Below are 15,819 nucleotides of genomic sequence, written 5' to 3'. Positions count from 1 at the left end.
ATGCAGTTCTTTGTAGCCTGCAATATAAGGGTCAGGTACAGAAACACTCATGTGAGGGGACTGAGGACAGCCAAGAATGACCAGAGCTGGACTGACCCAGGGACGTGATGCAGACCAGGAAATGAAGACAAGCTGAAATAGCAGTGAGATAAACTGCCTGCTTTCATCCCTCTTCTCTGTTGGACAAAACCCCTGCTGGCTTCTTTGCCATGCAGGATGCCAAACTAAGAGTCACTCTTGGCATTAAAACACGTGTAGGATGCAGGGTTTTGCCATATGTTCTAACAAAAGCAAGTACTTTAGTTTGCAGTTTGGGGCTGGAGCTGGAGGCATTCCCAGTGATTGCCTCTTCCGAGAGCTCGTGTCCCTTTGGAACCCGTCCTGTTTCAAAAGGAGCCACCTCTGACCAACTTGCCAGCAGCTCCTATGGGCACATGGACCCAGCCTTGCCACTGGACTTTCTGGGGTGCTCCATGGGCATCCCTGGGGCCTGCTTTTCTTTTGGAGCTGCTGTTTGAGGGAGGAGTGCTTGGGAGGAGCAGGGGGCTTTTAGCAGCTGAGAGGCTCATTGGTGGACTTACTGCTTCCCAAGAAAGACTTTGATTTTTAGAGAGAGGGTCCCCTTTGCATAGCAAAAGTGATTGCTTCCAGAACTAGGAGTACGTGGTTTTAAGGAGCTCAGGTTCTGCTCTCAGCAGAAGGAGAAAATAAGGCAGTAGCAGTGACTTTGCTCTTCATATTTGCATGGGCAGAACAGAAAATGGAGCTTCAAGGAAAATATTATCAGTGGTGTTGTGGCATGATAGTGGAGCATTATCCACCTCCCAAAAAGCAGTAGGATGAAGAGGTGACCCTTCCTGTTGCTTCTGCCAGCTACTGGCTTCCAAGAAATGCCCCATCACTGTGATTTATTGACATGCTGGGGGAAAGCAGGTAGTTTTCACAATCAGCCAACACTGTGAGTTCAGATCTTCTGGAGCAGAATGGAGATGGGGAGGGATGGAGACTCCCCACCTCCCGTGTGCGAGGAAAGGCTGCTGCTGTGCGATGGTGCGCTGGGACTCAGCTCTGGCCGCTGCTCATTCTCTGCTTTGGGCTCTGGCTGCCCTCCCCAGATGTGACTCCTTGGGGAGCTTCACCAGGAGATCTCCACAAGTGCAGGGTTTGGTGTGTGCCAGTCCCCAGCACAGCACAGGGACCCAGCCCGGGAGACTGAGCACACAGCCTCTTCACAGCCACAGTGCCAAGAGGTCATTTCCCACTGTCAGAGCTCCTTCCAGCCTGTGATTCCTTCTGCTCCACAACCCACCACATCACCGCAGCCCAGCGAGCCCTGGAGACGCTGCAGCCATTATTCTTATGATGCCTTAAGTGTTAGCTTTTCTGTTGTTCAGGCTCTGTGCTGCTTTGGTGTGTGGGGCTGGGTTCACAGCAGGGGATGCTGAGCTCTCTGCACAGAGCAGGGAGACAATTCCTGCTCCAGCTGGGACCAAGGACAAATGATCCAAACCTCAGCCCAGGAGCACAAACAGCGTGGGCTGAGAGAGACAAACAAGCAGGGTGGGAGTGCCTGGGCTAAAGCTGGAACGGGACAATGAACTGCAAGGTGCAAATGGAGCAGAGCTGAGCCAAGGGAGAGACCCCGGGAGCGCTCATGCATTTTGGGACCATTTGGGTTCACCTGGGGTGTAGCACCACTTGTACCATGGCTAGAGTGAGAGCACGAGAGGTCTGGTGCCTTCCAGCTGTGGCTCTTTGGGTCCCTGGCAGCAGCAGGAGCTGGTTTGTCTCCTGGTGAGGAGCTCAGAGCAGCTGGGATTGATGCACGGCATGGCTAAAATGCATTGACAGATCTGCAGAGAGCAACTTTCATGCATCCCACATGTTGCTTAGCTTCCTCTGGGTGACTTAAGAGAAGTGAAAAAATCTTTTGTTGGAGGAGAATTAGAGTATTTGTATACTTGGCCATTTTTAGGTGTCTCTTTTTTCCCCTTTGGCTTCACCTGATGTGGTCAAAAAGAATAAAAGGTATCAGTTAATCATTCTGGGAGCTTGAACAGATGTATTAAATAAGTATAGTTTCCTGTGGCCCTAAGAGCAAGCAAGCACAGGAATGTTCCCAAAATTGCCAAGAGGTTCTTTTCTCTCAGAATTGCAGCTCTGACTGAGATTATCAAAGATACAATGCTGCTAAAGGGCACAGTAAGTGCTGGGGCACTCTCTGATTTCCACCTGAACTTTTGGCTTGTTACCTATTGCAGGACTTCCCAGAAAGTATGAAATGTAACCTTGAGGTCAAACAAGAACTTTTTGGAGCAATGCTATTTTTACTTCTCTCTGTTTCATGTAGGCAAACACGTGCAGCGCAGACCATCAGTCCTGATGAAGTGCCATTGTTTAATACTGAAAAAATGCACATTTGATCTAGCCTGCATTTCCTAAAAACTGTGTTATTGATTTGACAATATATTTTTCCTCAGACAAAAAAATCTGCAGTTATTTATTCATTCTTGCCCCTTGGAGAGCTTGCTACCATCTGTTTTTCTTGGCTTTGCATTACCTTATTTTTTTCCACTTGTTCTTTTCCCACTGTGCACCACTGAAGGACTATACTATACATTATCTCATGGCCAAATTATGCAGGGTATTGTAAACATGTTGTAAACTTTGCCAGCTGCAAAGTCAAGGGCTCTGAGAGATCTTGCTCAGTACTGGAAATGATCTTTGGAGAAAGAAGGCAGCCTTTTGGAAGCAGATTTGCAGGGCAGTGTGACACAAAGGTGTAATAGTGCGTTTGCAGAATGCCAGGGGGAGGAAAAGGAACAAATCCCGTTGTTCATGGATCCCAAACTTTATCGCGGAGGCCGAGAAGTCCCTGAGCCAGGGACTCCCTGCTCAGCCCCGCTGATGAGACACAGCAGGGCTGTGGCAGCTGGGAAGAGCGATGGGAGCCGATGAAGAGCCACGCTGCTGCCTTTCAGGCAGGGCAGGACCGTGCTCAGGGCTCATCACAGGACTGAAGCTCCTGCAGGGCCCCAGAGTCGTCTCTGCAGCCGGAGCAGCCATGTCCTGGGAAGATGCGAACTGCAGAGCATCTTGTGCTCTGCCTTGCAGGGTTGGGCCCCTCAGAAATGACAGTTGAAGGGGAGGAATCAGGTGTGTGAGGATAAGTCTGTGTAAATATCCCTAGTTATAGATCTTTGTGTATCTTTTGATCGTTCAGCAATAAGAATGTTGGCAGTAGCGGTACCAGGCGTACCAGAAATCATGGCTCAAAAATACACAATCACTTTAAAACCCCCTTTATGAAATTTATCTGTTCTCTTTGGCTGTCCTCTGGTGACTGATCTCGGTGAGAGTGAAGGTCATGCCTTCAGGCTTTCATCCCGTGGTACACTTCCCAAAAGGGCAGATGTCTCTGTGGGAGACAGCACTGGAGCCCAGGAGCGGGCAGTGCAGCACGGAGGACTAAGCGGCACGGAAATAGAGGGGACTGTCACCCTTGCTAACAGGCCACGGGGCTGCTCCAGTGCACTCCCAAAGTACTTGCAGAGGACTAAGAAGCAGTGTGGAATTTAGGACCACAGTTAAGAGCCCGTTTCAGCGGATGGTGGACATGTAAAGTACCTGTACAGGCTGGTGACACTCGCACAGCCCTCAGTGAAAGGCAGCTGGCTCCATTCGCTATAAATTCATAATGAATGCTGTTGTGCTTGGATTTAGACTGACAAGGCAAGCAAAGGCACCTTAAGTGTAGAGAGATTTGAAGTGTAGTTATGAGAGTCATTGTTCTGCTACCAGAGGAGTGGCCCTCCAACAGCATTTTGGACAGAGGCCAGGGGCTGCACAGGAGCGCACGGTGCTTGGGTTGGCAAAGGCCCACTCCACCCAGCATCCTTCAGCCTTCCTCCCTCTGCAGCAGCCCGAGACCTTCAAAGGCTGCTGCCACCGAGACCAATAGCTGGACAGGGCGTTCATCTGCATTGCTCAGGGAATTCAAACCTGTCTTTTTAATTATTCCAGCAATACTTCATCTTCCTCTCCAATGGTCAGCGAGAAGGATCACCAGTTCAGTTGTACTTACATAACGTGCCTGTGAATATCCCATGACTTATTGCCCTGTCCCTGATCTTTTCACAGGGTTAAGAGCTGAGGGGCAAAGAATTGCTTGGCTGGGTAAGATGCATTTCTTTTTGCAAAGCATGGATGTTCTTCCAGCCCTGAAAGTATTCTTGTGAAAGTTATTTTTTCTCTGCAGTCTTTTATTACTATTATGGGCCTCTGTTCATAGGCTTGCACTCTCATTAAGAGGCACAGATTTAAATAAGGGGCTTTAATCAACAATTTTCATCCTGATTTAAATCAGCTAGCAGGAAACACAAAATTGATTATTTAAATTAATCTTGTTCTTCATTTGTAGTTTTTAATTATTTTCCTAAGGAACAACTGATACTTCCTCACCAAAGCCTGGTACTCTTTTTTCACTTGTGATCAGGATATGCTATTACCATATTTATTTAAGAATCTGCATATTAAGTCTAAAGTTACTTAACAATTTTCATTTATGTGACAAACCAATGACTGATGCCTCTACTCCATGGCTTATTTTAATGTTCGTGTTAAGGTGCACTGCAGAAAAAAGTAACATACATTGGTTACTGTTCTCAGTAAATCACATACTAATGTTCAATATGATGGAGGGATGGGGCAAGGGGAAGAACACAGGTATCAAAACTGATTCTGCAGTTGAAATGGACACTTTGAACACAGGAAATATTACCTCTTTGGCAGCAGGCTGGGGTGTTTCTAATCACCACATCCTTATAGAGACTCATATGGGAGAAAGTGCAATCTCCTGTTCCCTGTTTGTTTTCAGCCCCCAATGATTTTCTCAAATTGGAGTGAACTTAAAGGAAGAATGTCTTTTTGTGCACCCTGAGAAGAAACGGGTCTGTAGGAAACGGGCTTGGAGTCTCAAGAATCCCCTGATCCAGTTGGTTCAGCAAATACTTCAGCCACTGCAGTGGCTTGACTTAATCTAAAATTTGTAGAGGTTAACTGCTATTTCTTTTAGTATTACAATAAAATTTAGGCCATAATGTTTAGTGCCACTGGTTCAGGTTTTTAATTAAAATGATCAAATATAAAATGTATAATGATAAATACAAAAGAAAATAATCCTATTCTCTGTTTTTACTGGGAAAAGGATATTTTGCATTTTTACCTGCCTTTAATTTGCAGCAACTCTAGCTCAGGGCAGTTGCAATGACTCGAGGAGCCATATTTCTGATTCATACCATTGTGTGCAAGGTAAAAGCAAAATGAACCTTTTTTGAAAAGCTTTGAAAGTCTGAAGGTATCTGTTTTTCAGATTGAAGGCATTAGCTAGTCAAATTCATCCTTTAGGTAATTCAGCTGACTTCAGTGGAGAAACTAATGTCCAAGTTAGAGACCTGGTTTCTTGTTGGCTTCAGCCATGAAGACAGAGCCCAGGGCTCTCTGGGAATACACAGGATGGGATTTTCCTGTGCTGATGGAGGCACAAGTCACACTCGAGACTAAAGACAAAACAGCAAAGGCTTGATTTCTGTTTGTTCCCCTGCCAGAAGCTGTGTGTTCCATGCCATGATGTGACATGCAGCACCTTGCATTACAGACACACACCACTCATCCTGACTCCGAGCAGGGAAACCCTCACTGCCTTGTCCCACCTTATTTCTGGTCTGAAGCACCAGGGGGAAGGCTTCAGCTTTGTGGTGAGGTTTGAATACAAGTTGTTGGGGTTTTTCCCTTAAAGTTCGAGGCTGGCTTGGGGTTTTCTGGGAGGGGCTGGGTTGTTTGGGATTTTTAGCAGAGCCCAAATGTTCTTCGGTACCACTGATTCCAAATGATGCAAAACGCACTGCACAGGAATGGAAACCAGGAGCAACAGAGTGACTTCAACAATGGCACCCACTCAGGGTGACCCCAGCCAGCCTGCCTCTGAATTTCACATCTAGGAGGTGGAAATTATGGCCCAGGGCTTTGAATAACTTTATGCTGTATTTTGGGCTGTGTTGTCCTGTGCCCCAGGTCCCTCCCAGAAAGCAGAGTGGCCCTGGCTGTGCTGGCACTGCCCCAGCAGTGCTGTGGGCAGGGGCAGAGGCTGGAGCAGGAGCTGTGCCATCCCAGCAAACGCTGTCCCCGTGTGTGTGGAGGACCAAGGGAGCTCCTTTCGTCTCACAGCATTGTGCAGAGCAGTGATGGAGCAGAACATAGAAACAGTAGAAACAAACGCTACGGGTAATGGAAGAGCGCCTTTCTGATGGATTTGTTGTTGTTATAGTTATAGGGTTTTTCATATGTGCAAAAACCTGTTTGGACCTTGGGTGCCTTAGTGCTGTGCGAGCCTCAGCCTCTGCACGTCCCTGTGCCTGGCCCAGCACATCCACCCCCCAGCTCCAATGCGCCTTTGTCTTCAAGCTGTTCCTGTCGAGCCCTCTCTGCTGCTGCCACACAGAGCCCATGGTAATGCAAACGGGCATCAAAGAAACTAGAAATGATGTGCAATTCAACATCATTAAGTATGAAATCACTCCTCTCCCATGCAGGGCTGTATCAATCAGGTTGGCTTTGGCTCTTTTCTTCCCGGGGAGCCTCTGCTGCAGGTGCCTCTGAAAAGCACTTTGCTGTTTGTGCTCCATGTTTCCTGACAGGGATGTTTTGTGGTCATCCATGAGCACACACCATCATCTTTCTACTGATTTAGCATGTGGGAGGATGGATACATACCTTTATTAAAGGCAATCTTAATCTTTCTTATGGAACATTTCATAAAAATCTAGGCTTAGAGCAGCTTTCAGAGGCAGCCACAAATTGCCAGCAGTAATACACCAAAATTAGATGGGCTAGATAGGGTTTGTCTGTTGTCATCCTCTGATTGCTTCCTTCCATCGCTTGCCTTAACCGGATTTGTCCCTTAGCACCTGACCATTGTCTGGGGAGAGCTTACAGGTAACAAAGCACGTTGGCACAGCTGTTTTTGTATTTAAAAAAGTGTAATAACTGAGGTCCAAGTGCAAAAGGCAATGGGTGGGTGCATGTAGGGGCACGTGGGTGGATGGCTGCAGGGTTGGGGTGCAGATGAATGGATGTGGATCGGAGTGTGGCTTGGTGCATGTGCAGGTGCATGCATTGGTGAAGGGGTACATGAACTGGGGGCGGATGGGTGCGCAGGTGGGTGGGTGCATGCACGGATGCATTGGTTGGTGCATGACTGGGTGGGCACATGGGTGCCTTGGCGGGTGCAGGAAGGGGTGTGTGGGTGCCCAGGTGCACGGGTTGGTGCAGGAACAGGTGGCTGATAATGGGTGCGTGCACGCACGGGCGGGTGCGCTGGCGGGTGCAGGCACGGCTGTTCGGGGGCAGGTGCCCGGGCGGGTGCAGGAACGGGCGTTCGGGCGCGCAGGTGCCCGGGCGGGTGCAGGAATAGGTGGGTGATGTCCGGCCGCCGCAGGCACGGCTGTCCGGGGCAGTGTGCGGGCCGGCGCGGAGCCGGCCGGGCGGGCGGACGCAGCCCCGGGCCGAGGCCGGGCAGGTGCGCAGCGCGGCTCCGGGCGGGGCGGGGCTGCGGGCGCGCTGCGGGGGCGGCGCCGCGCCCGCCCCGGCTCGGCTCGGCTGGGCTCGGCTCGGCTGGGCACGGGGGCGGGCGGCGGCACCTGCGGCCGCGCCGTGCGGAGCCGGCGGAGCCGCGGCCCGGATGTAGCCGGAACATGGCGCTGGGGGCGGCGTGACGGCGGCGGCCGAGGTAGGGCGGCGGGGCCGGGGGCGCGGGGAGCCGCCGGGGGCGCGGGCGGCGGGGCCGCTGCCCGGGCGGGCGGCGGAGCTGGCGGGGCCGCCCGGAGCCCGGCCGGCCGGCGGGGTGCGCTCAGGCAGCGCCGGTGCCCGCAGACAAAGGCTCGGCCCGGGCATCCCCGGCCGCACCTGTGCGCAGCGGCGGAGCCGCGGGCGCTGCCAGGGCAGCCTGGCGCGGGCAGCCGCGATCCCGGGCTCCTCTCGCAAGGCTCGCCGTAGCTGATGTTGCTTTTCATAGCTTGTCGGGGTTTCCTACAACAATGGCTTTTCTTTTCTTTTTTCTTTTTAAGCCGTTTTGCTTTTTGTCATTTTCTCCCCCCCCTCCCCCCCCAGAAGTTGCTCCCAACTTTCGCGAATATGATGTGCTCTTGGGTTTCCCCCAGGGAGCAGGTGCCCCGAGAGCTGTACAGCCGCTCCTGGAAATGCTCCTACATGCGCCTCTATACCTCTACTCCCTTTTTTTTCCCCTTCATGTGAAGGGTTAGAAATGCCTGCAATCGACTCCACTCTTCTTTCAGTGTTCATGAGGCTGGGATCATCGCAGCTAAAGAAAATGAGCTGCACAGTGACTGCCGTGCTTGAATAACACTCCAGCCTCAGGCCAGGAGAGGTGGTTTTTTTCATGGTATCGATCAGACCTTGAGAATTTTTTACCAACCCGCCAGCAGCACGCAGGCTGCCTTTCTTCCTCTTTGTTTCATTCCAGCCCTCTGTTAACATAAAGAAACAATGGAATTTGTTTTCACTCAAATTATTCAGTGTTAGATCTAGTGGGCTGTCATTGCCAGTAAGGATAAAATTCCCAACAACTTGAGAGGGGCCGGCAGTGACGCTCCTCTGCTAGTAGCCTTTCCCTTTCATTTTAGAATTTTTTATGTGCTTCAGCATCTGCGAAATGAAGGAATTGAGTTGGTATCTGCGTTGAGATGGATCTCGGTGGTCCCCGCTGCCCAGGCAGCATTTCAGGAATCATCACTCCGAATGTATTGCCTTTATCGTACCGTGAAAGTTGAATTCCGCTGCTCGGGGTGCAGCAGGGAGCCGTGCTGCCCTGCCCGCTGTGACAGCCGGCGCTGGTGGCTGCGAGCATCGCTGCTGCCGCTGCCGGGGACAGAGCTCTTGTCATGCGGAGGTGCTGGGGATGGCTCTGGCTGTGGCTGAGGAGGGTGTTTCAGGGTGGCCAGTGGATGTAGTGGCGCTCCTGGGGCTCCCGGCCGTCTGCCCCCCCCCCCCCGGGAGCAGCACGGAGAAGCTCCTCTGGTTCAGTTTGAGGTTCACAAAATGGCCCTTGGTGTTGCTCTCTTTTTTCCTGCCCCTACCTTGCTGTTTCTGCTGTGTGTGGGTTACAAGCGTGTTGATTTCCCTGGTGAGCAGCTGCTCTCCTGGGTTTCGGGTGGCACTGGGGTCCTGGCTGCGTGGGGCAGGGCACTGGTTTCGGAGCTGGCTGTGCTTTGGGAGTTACTCCTTGAGGTTCGCCTTACTCTGCCTGTTTCTGTGGCTGAGGCACCTGTTTTTGCCTGTGGGTCATTTTAGGTTGATGAAAGGTCTTTGCTCAGTGTGGAATTGTGTATTTATGCTATCAAATGTATTAATTGGAGATAAATTAAGTAAAAGCATTGTTTTAATCAAGGGAAGGACACGCATGTCTCACATTGAGAAGGCTGAAGTGAAACTTTTTCCTTTCTCCTGCTTCAAACGTCTTTCCAAATGGTTTGTATCCCAGTGAGACCACGATTTCTAGCCGAGATGAATTTTCATCAGACGATTTGAGACCAGCCTGCCACAGTCCCACATCCCCGTTGTGCAGGAGCTCGGGGTGCTGTTGCTCACCTCTGTTTTAGCCTCACTCTGGGGAAGCGAGCGCTCACCAGTCACAGCGGTGTGCGTGCGTGTCCTCAGCTGGAGGGACTGCTGAGCCAGGCTTGGCTGGGCAGCTCGGGGGTCACTCCACGCCGGCAAGCAGTGCCTCAGAGAAACCCTGGCAGGCCTGTTGTGGAGAGCCCTGTTAGGAGTCATCAGCAAATTCCCTTGGCAACCCCCTGTGGAGCCAGACCTAGTAAATCCCATTGCTCCTTTGATTCTCTTTGGCACCTCTGTTTGCCTCCCAGTGGCTTTTCTGTTTGTGGTTTTTCTCCTGGACATCTTCATCCATCATGAATAGTCACAGTAAGTCAGTGTTTGACTTTCGGCGGGTTCTCAGAATCCCAGTGGCCGATTCTAAGATGGAAGCGTGTAACAAGCAGAGTTCCTGCAATACATTTTACTTCCCCATTGCTATATGCCAACGTAACAGATTTTGGCAACTCTTGCTCTGAAAACTAATATTTGGGAAATGTAATGCAGTGTAAGAAATGTGCTACTCAGTGTCAACTCCTGCTGTCAGTCAGCTGAGAACAAATGTCTCGTGGTAGTTAATCACAGGTCTTGGTTTGGCTTTGCCTCATCGGTCTCACTTCTGACCCCAGATTTGCTACTGAAATAGGGGAGACAAACTGTTCTCGTTGACATCAGCTGGGGCATGCAGTTTGGGTTTAAGGCCGAGTTCTAGGAGAGCTCCAGCTCGTGTGGCGGGAGCCCAAGAGGCGATGCTGGCACAGATCTGTCGGGGTACAGGTGTCAGCTGCTTCAGGGACGTATGGAAAAAAGAACTGGAAAGACAGAGCAGAAGAGCGCCAGCATCTCTGCTTCTCCTCTCTGATCAGCCTCGCATTTGACACCTAAATCCTCTCCCTGCTTTGAAGCTGCTCCAGTTAGGAATCTGAAGTGTTTGGCATCTACTTGTTCAAAAACATAAACTGGCTCTGGTTTTACCGGTTTACTTTGCAGAAGCTGCAAACACAAGCGTGTGCGGCATGTGCCGAAACTGCCAGCAGGTGTGTGTGGGTACAAGAGCTGAAGAGGTTCCGAATCACAAATCTCAAACAAAACCTCTCTTCCAAATACCTCCTTGGGATATCCTGCTCCTGGCATTAGCGTTGCTGACTCATGGTGCTGTTTGGCTGTCCTGGAGGCGTTTTTGGGACGGTCTCTGCTTTGCTCCTTGCAGAAGTCAGAGCAGTGCAGTTTGTTGGATCTGCTGCAGGGTTTGGCCAGGTTTCCCCAGGTTTTGGTGACAGCTGAGCAAAACCTCTGTTGTCAGGATGCAATGGTATGTGATTGCAGCCAGGTGAAACCAGACAAGTGATGATGGAGACTTAGGTGGTTGATAGCCTCACACCTGTAGGGCCCACACTTTCTACCATCTTGCACTCCTTATTTTTACCATTAATTCTAATCTCTTGAACATACTTGTCTTGCTACTCTCAATAGCAATTTGAAGCCAGAAGTGTGTTTTAAACAACTGCTTGCTTAAAAAATGGATGGCATGACCAACAGAGCCTTGGTTTTGATGGCATCTTCCCTTGTAGCTTATCCAGTGTCTGATACAGGTTTATGTGTTGCTCAGTAGGGGCTTCATAGTGTACCTTCCTTCTTTCTAGAGACAGAGCTTGATATATTTATGACAATTTCCCCAGATTACATTCAGCTGTGATTGGTGGTGAGGTGTGCCAGAGCACTCCCTGATGCACAGCTGCATTCGCTTTTTTATCAGGGAACAAGCTGAAAAGGGGAATGATTCGAAACCATTAACAGCTGTGAGCAAAACCCCAGTTAGTTCTGCCCTTCAAAAGGCAACTCCCCCAGCTCCCTTCAGAGCAAATTTCAGAGCACTTTAGTGGTGTTTAATGTTCAGGTAACTCTAATTAAGCCTTTAATCCATTAGGCCACAGAGATTCACCGGGGGCTTGGCTGTTAGCGCGGGTGTTTCACCCGCGTGTCACTGAGTCCAGGAGGACTCGATGTTGCATTTGGAGGTCTGTCCCTGTGACAAAGAAAACAAAGTATTCTCTCTGCAATTACATGTTAAATTTTGCTGGTTTTGGTTTTTTTTCCTGGAGAGAAAGCAACTCAGAGGGCAGGACTGCGGCCAAGGCTTCTGGTCTAAGACCAGCCGCAGTATTTGGTTCTCTCGTGTTTCAGCTGTGCCTGTTGAAAGCCCTGGCACAAAATTCCAGCTTTAAACCAAGTCTTGTGCCTTAGAGGGTTCAAAGATTATCCCTGAGTGCTGCCTGTGAGTGCAGTGAGGGGAGAAGCGTGTGCTCCCATTGCGTCACGCAGAGCCAGCCACAACATACCAAGTCAGCTATTTTCCATCTTTTCCAACGTTTTCTTTTCTCAGCCATGTGAGAATGCTGCCACTTTTGGAAGGTGCATCTGGTGCAAGTGCAAAGGTAATAACTGTTTTAGATACAGAACTTTTGAAATCAAACCAGCAAAGCAGAAATACTTGAATCAAGTTCAGCTCTCCAGGGCTGCCGTTTGCCATTTGCAACCTTCCTTATCGCCTCAGCAAAGCTTTTATTCCAACACGAGCTGTAGATACCAGTTAATATTTACACTTCATGAACCACCAAAACTGGGGCCCTGGAAGGGCTGGGGGCTGTGAGGGCTGGAGGAAGCCTTGGTTTCACCCTGCAGAGCTCAGGGCACAGGGTGCACCCATCCTGTTTGTGCATATGGCGTGAGCGTGGCCAGAGCGGGCGGCGTGACTTGCTCAGAGGCACAAAGTGATGGAGAGTGGAAGTGAAGTCCTGTCTGCCATCATTTTCCTTCTGGGCTCTCCTGGCTTTGCTCTGCTGCTGGAGGTTGCTGCCAGCAAACGGCTCTGCCTGCAGCGGGACACGCTGCCCCGGTGTCACAGGGCTGGGAGTTCTGATTTTGCTGAACAAAGATGCTCTTCCAAAAATAGGTTAAGCCAAAGAACTTAGATGCCAAAAATAGCACGAGATATTTTTTTCCATTTTCTGACTGTCCTTTTTTCGACTGTGTTTTAGATTTATTGTTCCTTGCTGGAGGCAGCTAAAGAAATAAAAGAGATACTGCAGCTGTAGGCGAGGGAATAGTGGAAATAGACATACACCGTCACCTCTGATGGGGGAAAACTACATGTGTCAGCTATCCCTGTAGAAGAACACAAAAACGCAAACCAACAATGTAAACAAACATGCGCCGTGTCACTAAACCGCTCTCTGAGCAGAAATGTTGTTGTTTTAGAAGTTTAAGGTACCCCACAAAGGGAAGGGTGGAGAGAATCCTGGTAACAAAGGGGAGGACAAAAGAAATGCCAGCAAACAGAAACTGGGATGAATAAATGCCACAAGAATGATCCCGGTGATAGCCCCTACAAACCTTTTATTCCGACACGCTCTGCTGCGTGTGAGTAATTCACTCGTCCCAAACTGGGGGCAGTAAAATCCGCCCAGCGCTTTCGCCTAGAGGTTGGGCAGGTTAGAGCTGTTAAAATTAAAGGCTTCTTTCTGGGGGTTCTCCATGGGAAGTTTTGTATGATGAAGTTAAGCTGCAGCTTTCCCATTCCCCAGGCTGGATGCCTGCTCGGAGGGCTGAGCTAATGGCTTGCACTGCAGCTATTTAAGGTGCTGGGCTGAGCCTGGAGCTGGGAGTCAGGAGGCGCCGTGGCTCTAATCCTGGCTCTGCTGCTCACCGAGCCACCCCCAAGGAGTTCTTTAACCTCTGCGTGCCACTGCTTCCCTCTGGGTAACAGCAGGGATTATGATAATTGCTTTTGAAAAGCACCTTAGGTGTTTAGTTTTATTTTTTTCCAAAGGTGCAGAACTCTCCAGTTCTGAGCTGGAGAAGCTTGATCCGTCCCAGGAGGCTTTCAGTACTGTACAGGATTGTGAAAACAATTCTTAATGCCATTTTGTTTGTTTGGGCCATGTAAATAAATAAAAGATTTCTGATGTGGTTTTTGCACACTACTCACAGAAGGGCTCTTAAGATAAAAGTGAAAGACATAGAAATGAGGTATAGTTCAAAAGGGATGTTATGGGACACTTCATGAAGTGCAAGTAAACTGGCAGAACGTTTAAATTGTTTCCTTTTTCAACCAAATCCTGCCAAGGCCACAGAAAGCTGGCTTTGCATGTACTAAACTTCTCTCACTTGCAGGTAAAGGCCCCAAAGGCAACAGATTTGTAGCATTGCTTGCTTGGATTTGGAGGGTATTTGGTTTTGTGTTTTACAGCAAAGGGTGATTTTCTAGGCTGAAGAAGTGGGAAGGTTTCCCTGAGAGCGAGATGAGAACAAAGTAAACGTGCCCTGAGCTGTGCCTCTATCCCAGATTTTGAAGCATGCAGGAAAGAATAATGGTACGTGAATTTGTCTCTGTTGCACGCACCAAACTCCTCCTTCCCAAAGCAGGGCTTCTTCCTATTTAAGCTTTGTGTCACAGGGAGAAGATAATCAAGGGGCAGAGATTCCATGGCTGAGCCGCAGCTGAGAGTGGAATGTTAAAGAAGCAGTTTGTGGAGCATGGTGCTGTTAGTGGGGTGGCTGCTTGGGAGGCACCGTCTGTGTCACGGGCGTGCCACAGGGTTTGGGGCAGCAGCATTACCAGCGTTACCGAAGTGCTCCAGTGCCGAGGCAGTGACTGTCATCAGAGCCACTGGCTGCTGAGGGAACCCAGGAAATTTGAAATGCAGGAGCTTGAAATGAAGCGGCCGAAAGCGGGGGGCTGTGTCGCATCTTCCCGGCACCGGGGATGTGGGCCCGTCAGCGTGTTTGGAGAAAGGCCTGGCTGCCCAAATAGTTCAGTGTCGCTGCAGAAGTTGCAGGTGGTGATTGCCTTTTAAGTTCTGCTCTCTGTTCTGACGTTTTTAGGACGGTGAATGAAGGATGAGAAGTAGAAAGGCAAACAGATGAGAACAGTGCTGTGTGTGATGTCTGTTCCAGTCGTGCGGCTGGGTGGGAAGAGGGCTGTCCTGCCGGAAGTCAGGGAGGGCTTGGCAGCGAAGGAAAGGGGTTATTGCCAGTAGCTCCCCTGCCAAAAGCCAGTATTGATGACAGGGCTCAGTTTAAAGCAGATGGTGTAATCCGTACCCTAAAGACTGCCTGGGGAAACACGTGCAAAACCACGTGCCTGAATGCCACGCAGGATTTATTCCGAGGGGGGAGGCAGAAGGAGCCCTCACTTGGATGGAGATGAGAGTTGAGTCTTGGTTCTGGAGAGCAGGGAAAGTGTTTTACTGAGGCAGGGCTTTTATGAAGGACTCAAGCGTGTCTCATTTTCTGTTATTAGAGATGCAGCACAGAAACTACTGAAAATGCAGCATCCATCCCACATCAGTGCTTCTCTACCCAGTCTCTGTAGGACCAACTCTTAGCACTGTCAGGATTCACAGGGAGATTACGAAGGGCTTTTTCAAGTACTTAAGAAGTACAAGGCATGAGGTAAATAATTTAAGCACTGGTTCAGAGCATTGCTAGCTGAAAAGTGACTTACAGTCTCTTCACAGGCTAACAATAAATTGATGCTTTTTCTTCTGTTTGGGGAGAGGAGTGTGGAATGTGTTGCCCATGAGCAGGGCTACTTCCTTCCAAGAGAAATGTTTGCTGTAATGAATCATAGAATGACCTGGATTGGAAGGGACCTTAAAGATCATCTTGTTCCAGCTCTCCTGCTGTGGGCAGGAGCACCTTGCACTAACCCAGGCTGCTCAGAGCCCCATCCAGCCTGGCCTTTAACACCTCCAGAGATGGAGCATCCATAACTTCTCTGGGCAACCTGTGCCAGTGCCTCACCACCCTCACAGGGAAGAATTTCTTCGTAACAGTTAATCTAAACCTACTCAGTTTGAAGCCATTCCTCTTGTTCTCTCACTCCATGCTATTGTAAAGTCTCTTTTCATCTTTTTTGTAGGCTCCCATCAGGTACTGGGGGGTCCACTCAGGTCACCCTGGTGCCTTCTCTTCTCATGAACTCAAGGCCAGGGCTTTTTTCTTCTGGGGAATCCAGTCTGAATTTGGACCTCATCAGTGCAGTGGATCCCTGGCATTGTGTGTGTAATGGGAAAAACCTGGTACCTCTGTGGCTCACATTTATTATAAACTTCTGGTTGAAGAAGCATTTTGACTTTTTCCTCAGCA

General features: G+C 49.9%; 1 protein-coding gene across 2 annotated transcripts in view; it reads left to right on the top strand.

The window, feature by feature from the left end:
- The window catches only part of PAK5 (p21 (RAC1) activated kinase 5), a 157,581-nt gene that overhangs the window by 66,559 nt on the left and 75,203 nt on the right, over window positions 1-15,819 (top strand). The window contains exon 1 of one of the 2 annotated variants that reach the window (XM_038131240.1): window positions 7,639-7,786. The exons of the other annotated variant lie outside the window; for it this stretch is intronic. The gene's annotated coding sequence lies outside the window, so the exon portion shown is untranslated. Of the gene's footprint in view, window positions 1-7,638; window positions 7,787-15,819 lie in introns of those variants that run through there. 2 annotated transcript variants of the gene reach the window in all.

The sequence above is a fragment of the Motacilla alba genome, chromosome 3 (assembly GCF_015832195.1).
Source record: "Motacilla alba alba isolate MOTALB_02 chromosome 3, Motacilla_alba_V1.0_pri, whole genome shotgun sequence".
In the NCBI taxonomy this organism is placed as follows: domain Eukaryota; kingdom Metazoa; phylum Chordata; class Aves; order Passeriformes; family Motacillidae; genus Motacilla; species Motacilla alba.
Note: the sequence above shows the minus strand (reverse complement) of the source record. Positions and strands in the feature narration are given on the sequence as shown.